At 41.7% G+C, this 6,412-nt stretch overlaps 1 non-coding gene across 1 annotated transcript; it reads left to right on the top strand.

Annotated features, from left to right (window-relative positions):
* Nucleotides 1-5,490: 5,490 nt before the first annotated feature.
* Nucleotides 5,491-5,595, top strand: LOC128049083 (U6 spliceosomal RNA). Its single transcript, XR_008199455.1, has one exon. It is a non-coding gene; the product is annotated as a U6 spliceosomal RNA (small nuclear RNA).
* The last annotated feature ends 817 nt before the right edge of the window (nucleotides 5,596-6,412 follow it).

The following is a 6,412-nucleotide window of genomic DNA, read 5'->3' as shown; positions in this document are numbered from 1 at the left end:
GAAAAGACAACCTACAGAATGGGAGAAAACATTTGCAAATTATGTGACCAACAAGGGCTTACTTTCCAAAATATAGAAGAGCTCATATAAGTTGCTGACAAAAAAAATCCAATTGAAAAATGAGCAGAAGGCCTAAGTAGACATTTCTTCAAAGAAGAAATACAGATGACCAGGAGGCACATGAAAAGATGCTCAGCATCACTAATTATTCAGTTCAGTTCAGTCTCTCAGTCGTGTCTGCCTCTTTGTGACTCCATGGACTGCAGCACACCAGGCTTCCCTGTCCCTCACTAATTATTAGAGAAATGCAAATCAAATCTGTAAAGAAGTACCACCTGTCACTGGTCAGAATGGCCACTATTAAAAAGTCTACAAATAACAAATGCTGGACGGTATATGGGGAAAAGGGAAACTTCCAACACTTGGTGGGAATGTAAGTTGGTGCAGACACTATGGAAAAACTGTATGGAGGCTCCTCAAATAACTAAAAATAGAGAAAACATATGATCAATCTTATTCCTGGGTATATAGCCAGACAGAACTGTAATTCAAAAAGATATATGCATCTCTATGTTCATAGCAGCACTATTCACAAAGCCAAGACATGGAATCAACCTAAATGTCCGTTGAGAAATGAATGGATAAAGAAGGTGTGGTACATATATACAATGTGGTACATATATACTACTCAGCCATAAGAAAGAATGAAATAATGTCTTTGCAGCAACATGGATGCAACTAGAGATTAGCATCCTAAAGTGAAGTCAGAAGGAGGACAAACACTATATGACATCACTTATGTGCGGAATCTAAAATGTGTCACAAATGAACCTATCCCTGAAACAGAAACGGAGTCGCAGACACAGAGAACACACTGTTGGTTGCCAAGGGAGGGGGTGTGAGGGGTGGACTGGGAGGTTGGCGTTAGCAGATGTAAGCTTTTTTATATATAGGATGGATAACAACAAGGTCCTGCTATATAGCACAGGGAACTATTGCCGGGGTCCAGCCCCAGTGGATCCAGGGTAACTCAAAGCGGGGATGGAGTCGGTGAGAAAAAACTTATTTAGAAATATAAAGAGAGATTAGGAAATAGTGTGGTAGGAAAATTAGTGGAGAAAAGAGGCTGAATAACTTGGTTTACGTGGAAAACCAATAAAGTTCCAAGACAAGGAACTTGCACCGTCTACGCAGGCCACCGGCGCCCGCTTGAATGGTGGAGGGTTCCCCGCCTTGGGCTCCCTCTCGCATGGGTCTTAGAAGCCAGGGCAAATAAGAAGACACGGTGAGCCTCCACGCTCCAGATGGGAATTCAGCCAGAAAAGGGAGAAAAGAACGACATGGGAGAACCAAGCATCAGTGCCAGACCTAAGACCCACAACTTTATTTTCAAAAGTAGCTTATATACCCCAAGTTGTACATAAAGAAATAATGGAATATGCAGAGTTATGCGGGGGCAGCAGTCCTGACCCTTATTGAGACCAGGCTTTCTTTTTGCACACCTTCCCTTATACAAAAGGTCTCAGGTGGTTTACATTATCTTCTGGCCAAGAGGCCTGTAAAGATTTTTATGGCTCTCTTCCTAGATAAATGTCTATCAACCAGAAAACTCTTTTTCCCTTGAAGTGTTTTTTCTTAATCTGCATCACCCTCAAAGTCCTAAATAAAGTTACATTCCTGTAGAACAAAGGTGCAGTGGGTTATAACAAAGAATGTACTTAACTCAAAGATCTAATGTTGCTAATACCAGGGCTAATACCTGTTTTTTCTATATACCAACTATATCTACAGATAAGAGATATGAAAATTTGGCAGCAAGTATTGGCTCAACAAACGAAACCCTTAATCAGTCCTATTCTAAATGATTTTGATTCCTCAGAAGCCCCTACATTCCTAGGATGTTTTAAGCTTCCTGTGCCTCTCGCGGTCGGGAGGCTGCAAACGATCACATGCGCAGCTGTAAGAGTTTGGCAGGCAGGCTAGAAAGCCATCAGAGGGGTTTTTGGATTGAAACACTCTTATTATGCCTAGGAGACTTATTATCTAAAAGCCCTCAATTAACTTTTTCCAGAAAAAGGTGGTGGGGGGAGAGCCCCCTGTTAATGTCAGAAGAGTAGGTGGAAAGCATAACACAGTAAAGCAGGCAGACTCTGGTTTTGGGGGGTAGATGCTCGGTAACAGGGCGTCTCCTGAGGCTTGATCCCACCTTTGCGTATGCTAAGCCTCCTTCCTCATGACCTTTGCCGTGGGTGGAGTTCCTCACGCTGGCTCCCGGCAAACTATCAATATCCTGTGATAAACCATAATGGAAACGAATAATGGAAAAAGAATATATATGATATATGGAATCTAGAAAGATGGTAACGATAACCCTGTATGCAAGGCAGCAAAAGAGACACAAATGTATAGAACAATCTTATGGACTCTGTGGGAGAGGGTGAGGGTGGGATGACTTGGGAGAATGGCATTGAAACATGTATAATATCATATGTGAAACAAATCGCCAGTCCAGGTTTGATACAGGATGCTTGGGGCTGGTGCACTGGGATGACCCAGAGGGATGGTACGGGGAGGGAGGTGGGAGGGGGGTTCAGGATGGGGAACACATGTACACCCGTGGAGGATTCATGTTGATGTATGGCAAAACCAATACAATATTGTAATTAGCCTCCAATTAAAATAAATAAATTTATATTAAAAAAATAAAATACTTATTGATAAAAAAGAAAAAGAATATATGTGTATAACTGAGTCACTGTGCTGTATAGCAGAAATTAATACATTATAAATCAACTATTCTTCAATTTAAAAAAAAGACTGCAGGAAGATACCAGACTTGGTGAAGTGATGGCTGTGAACCTATGAATGGGGGCAAAGTTGAGGGCAAGGGAGAGGGGTGTACTGCGTGTAAAATATGTCTGTGCTGAAGGCATCTGTATTTTAACGTTTGTCTGCCGTCTTCTGCTTAGTGAAGTCCTAGAAGACAGATTCATCATCATATTTTTTCTCAGAGCATCCAGTGCCCCACAAGCAATCCTTCCCTTCCATCTGCATCATGAGCTGTGGGGTCAGAAAACCAGGATACAGTCAGGCCAGCACAGATTAAGTGCCAGCTGACTTCTTCTCCCTTGGGTTGTGGGTTCAAGTCCTGATTCTATTGCAACCTGATAGAGCAACAGAAGGGGCTTCCCAGGTGGCACTAGTGGTGAAGAGCCCACCTGCCAATGCAGGAGACGTAAGAGACACGGGTTCAATCCCTGGGTCGGAAAGATCCCCCAGAGAAGGAAATGGCAGCCCACTCCAGTATTCTTGCCTGGAGCATCTCATGGACAGAAGAGCCTGGTGGGCTACAGCCCATAGGATCACAAAGAGTCATACATGACTGAAGCGACTTAGCACGCACATACAGAGCAACAGAAATCTGCCCGTGATAAAGCAGTTGCTTTTTGAAATGCACTTATTGTGCTAAGCATTTTACACAAATTATATCTTTTCATTCTCATAGCAAGACTATAAGGTAGATATGGTCATTTTTATTTTAGAGATGAGGAGCCAGAGGCACAAAGAGTTTAAATAACTTGTCCCAGTTCACACAGCTGATAAGTGGTGCTTTCAGACTATGAATCCAGGTGGGTCCCTCATAATATTATAATACTATGCTATACAATACTGCTTGCCCATGCCATCTGTTTCACAGATGAAATTTTAAAAGAGATTATTCACTTGTTAGATTGGCAAGGACTAGGAAGCTGAGTGATGTCCAGGGAGGGGAGGGCCTGAGAACAGTGTGCTTTGCTCGCCCTTGTAGATGAGATGATGGATCTCTACTCCTCCGTTCCTAAGTCAGAATTTGCTCAGGTAGCTGCCTGTCTCCAGCTCCAGAATGGAATCCAAGTATTTCAAGCCATTATTTTCCAAACTGTCAACATGCAGTTTGTTTGTTGATTCCCAACCAGTATCTTTCGAAAAAATGAAGTTGAGTAAAAACAGTGCATATTGTACCTTTCAACTGGGGTTCTGGTTTGTGTGAGAAGATAAATATCTTTTTCTTAAAGCCAGTTTATATTGGGGATTGTTGTTCCTTTGCAGCTGAAAGCATCCTGGATGATTCACTGAAGGTGTGAACAGTGCAATATTTCTGGAGGGCCATCTGACTACATGTGTCAAAAATTTCAGTAAATATACTCAGCAATACCACTTCCAGGAATATGTCTCAAAGAAGGAATGTGCCATTTTGTTTGCATGTGCCATTTAAAAGGATGTTCATGGAATCAATATTTTTAATAGAAAGAAACAGGACTAAATAACTGTCAATAAAGATGATATAAAACATGTGGTATTCCCAATTATAGGGCTTCCCAGGTGGTTCAGTGGTAAAGAATCCACCTGCAATGCAGGAGACACAGGAGACTCAGATTCAATTCCTGGGTCAGGAAGACCCCCGGGAGGAGGAAATGGCAACCCATTCCGGTATTCTTGCCTGGTGAACCCCTTGGACAGAGAGGCCAGGCAGGCTACAGTCCATGGGGTCACAAAGAGTCAGACACGACTGAGCGACTGGACATGAGCACAAATACAAGCTGGATTCTACGCCAGGGAAAGCTATGCATCCAGTAATGGATGAGATTTATAAGTCAGCGAATTGTCCACACTGTCTTAGGATAAATGGCACAAACAGGAAATTATTTGAGCACTGAGTTAAAAAGTTAAGACAGTTTGTTTGGAGCGATTCTTGATAGAGACAAATATCATCACTAGATGCTGACACCATTAGATAAAGGATGGTGCAGAAGGATGTGCACGTGTTCTCAGAGGATCACCTAAGGTTCTTTATTGACTACAAGGGTGGGGGGACTTTATATCAGAGAGGTCTGCAGATGCCACCATAACCAAGCAATCAGACTTTGTAATCCCAACAACGAGACACTGTGAGCCTCCTGACATGATGCCTTGTAAACTACCACCCAGGTCATATCCTTGTCAGAAAGATTAAGCCAGATCTACCCAAAAGGAAACAAATTCAGACTGTAGGGCCTTCAACAAGACGACTGGCTTGGACTCTTCAAAAATGTTCATGTCTGGGAATTCCCTGGTGGTCCAGTGGTCAGGACTTCAAGTTTCCACTGCTGGGGCCCAGGTTTGGTCCCTGGTTGGGGAAATAAGATTCTGCAAGTCACACAGTATGCCAACAACAACAACAAAAATGTCAGCATCACAAGAGGAAAAAAAATGACAAGAGAGAAATATTCTAGAACTGTTCTGTCCAATAGAAATGTAATGTGAGCTATATATGCAAGTTAAAAATTTTAAATAGCCACAGGCAAAACTAACTTTAATAATGTATTTATAGCCCAATGCATTCAATGTATTATTTCAATATGCAATCAATATGCAGAATTACTGATGAAATAATGAACATTTTTTTGTGTGTGCTGAGTCTTGAATACACTCAATTTGGGCCAGCCATATTTCAAGGGTTCAAGAGCCAGTGCTTGCTTTGGCAGTGCATAGATGAAAACTGGAATGATACAGAGAAGATTAGCATGGCCCCTGTGGAAGGATGACATGCAAATTTGTGAAGTATTCCACATTTTTCTGACATATATACACCACTGTATATAAAACAGATAACTAATAAGAACCTGCTGTATAGCACAGAGAACTCCACTCAATACTTTGTAATAGCCTATTTAGGAAAAGAATCTAACAAAAATAAAGGGTGGATGTTGTATATGTGTAACTGAATCACTGTGCTGTACACCTGAAGCTAACGCAACATTATAAATCAACTATACTCCAAAAGAGTTTTTTTTTTAAAAACAGTCACATACAACTGGGGACTTCTGTATTGAATGGCATAGCTCTAGAGTAAAGAAGGCTGGGGATCCAGTGGTTAAGACTTCGCCTTCCAGTGCAGAGAGTGCAGGTTTGATCTCTGGTCAGGGAACTAAGATCCCACATACCATATGCCTCGTGGTCAAAAAAACAAAACATGAAACGGAAGCAATATTGTAACAAACTCAATAAAGACTTTAAAAATGGTCTACATCAAAATAAAATGAAAGATGACTAAAGAGACAGTCACCAAATGAGACGTGGGATCCCGTATCGGAACTGCATGTCTAATTGGAGAAAGTGTAGACTGTACATAAGACACTATTATTATATGTATGGTAAAGTTCTTGGTAAAAATAGTAGTTAGTTATATAAAGCATATGCGTGTGTTCAGTCGCTTAGCTGTGTCTGGCTTTTTGCTACCCTATGGAATGTAGCCCACCAGGCTCCTCTGTCCATGGGATTTCCCAAGCAAGAATACTGGAGTGTATTGCCATGCCCTCCTCCAGGGGATCTTTCCAATCCAGGGATCCAACTTGTGTCTCCTGGGTCTCCAGCATTGCAGGCGGATTCTTTA

This window comes from Budorcas taxicolor, chromosome 5 (assembly GCF_023091745.1).
Source record: "Budorcas taxicolor isolate Tak-1 chromosome 5, Takin1.1, whole genome shotgun sequence".
In the NCBI taxonomy this organism is placed as follows: Eukaryota; Metazoa; Chordata; class Mammalia; order Artiodactyla; family Bovidae; genus Budorcas; species Budorcas taxicolor.
Note: the sequence above shows the minus strand (reverse complement) of the source record. Positions and strands in the feature narration are given on the sequence as shown.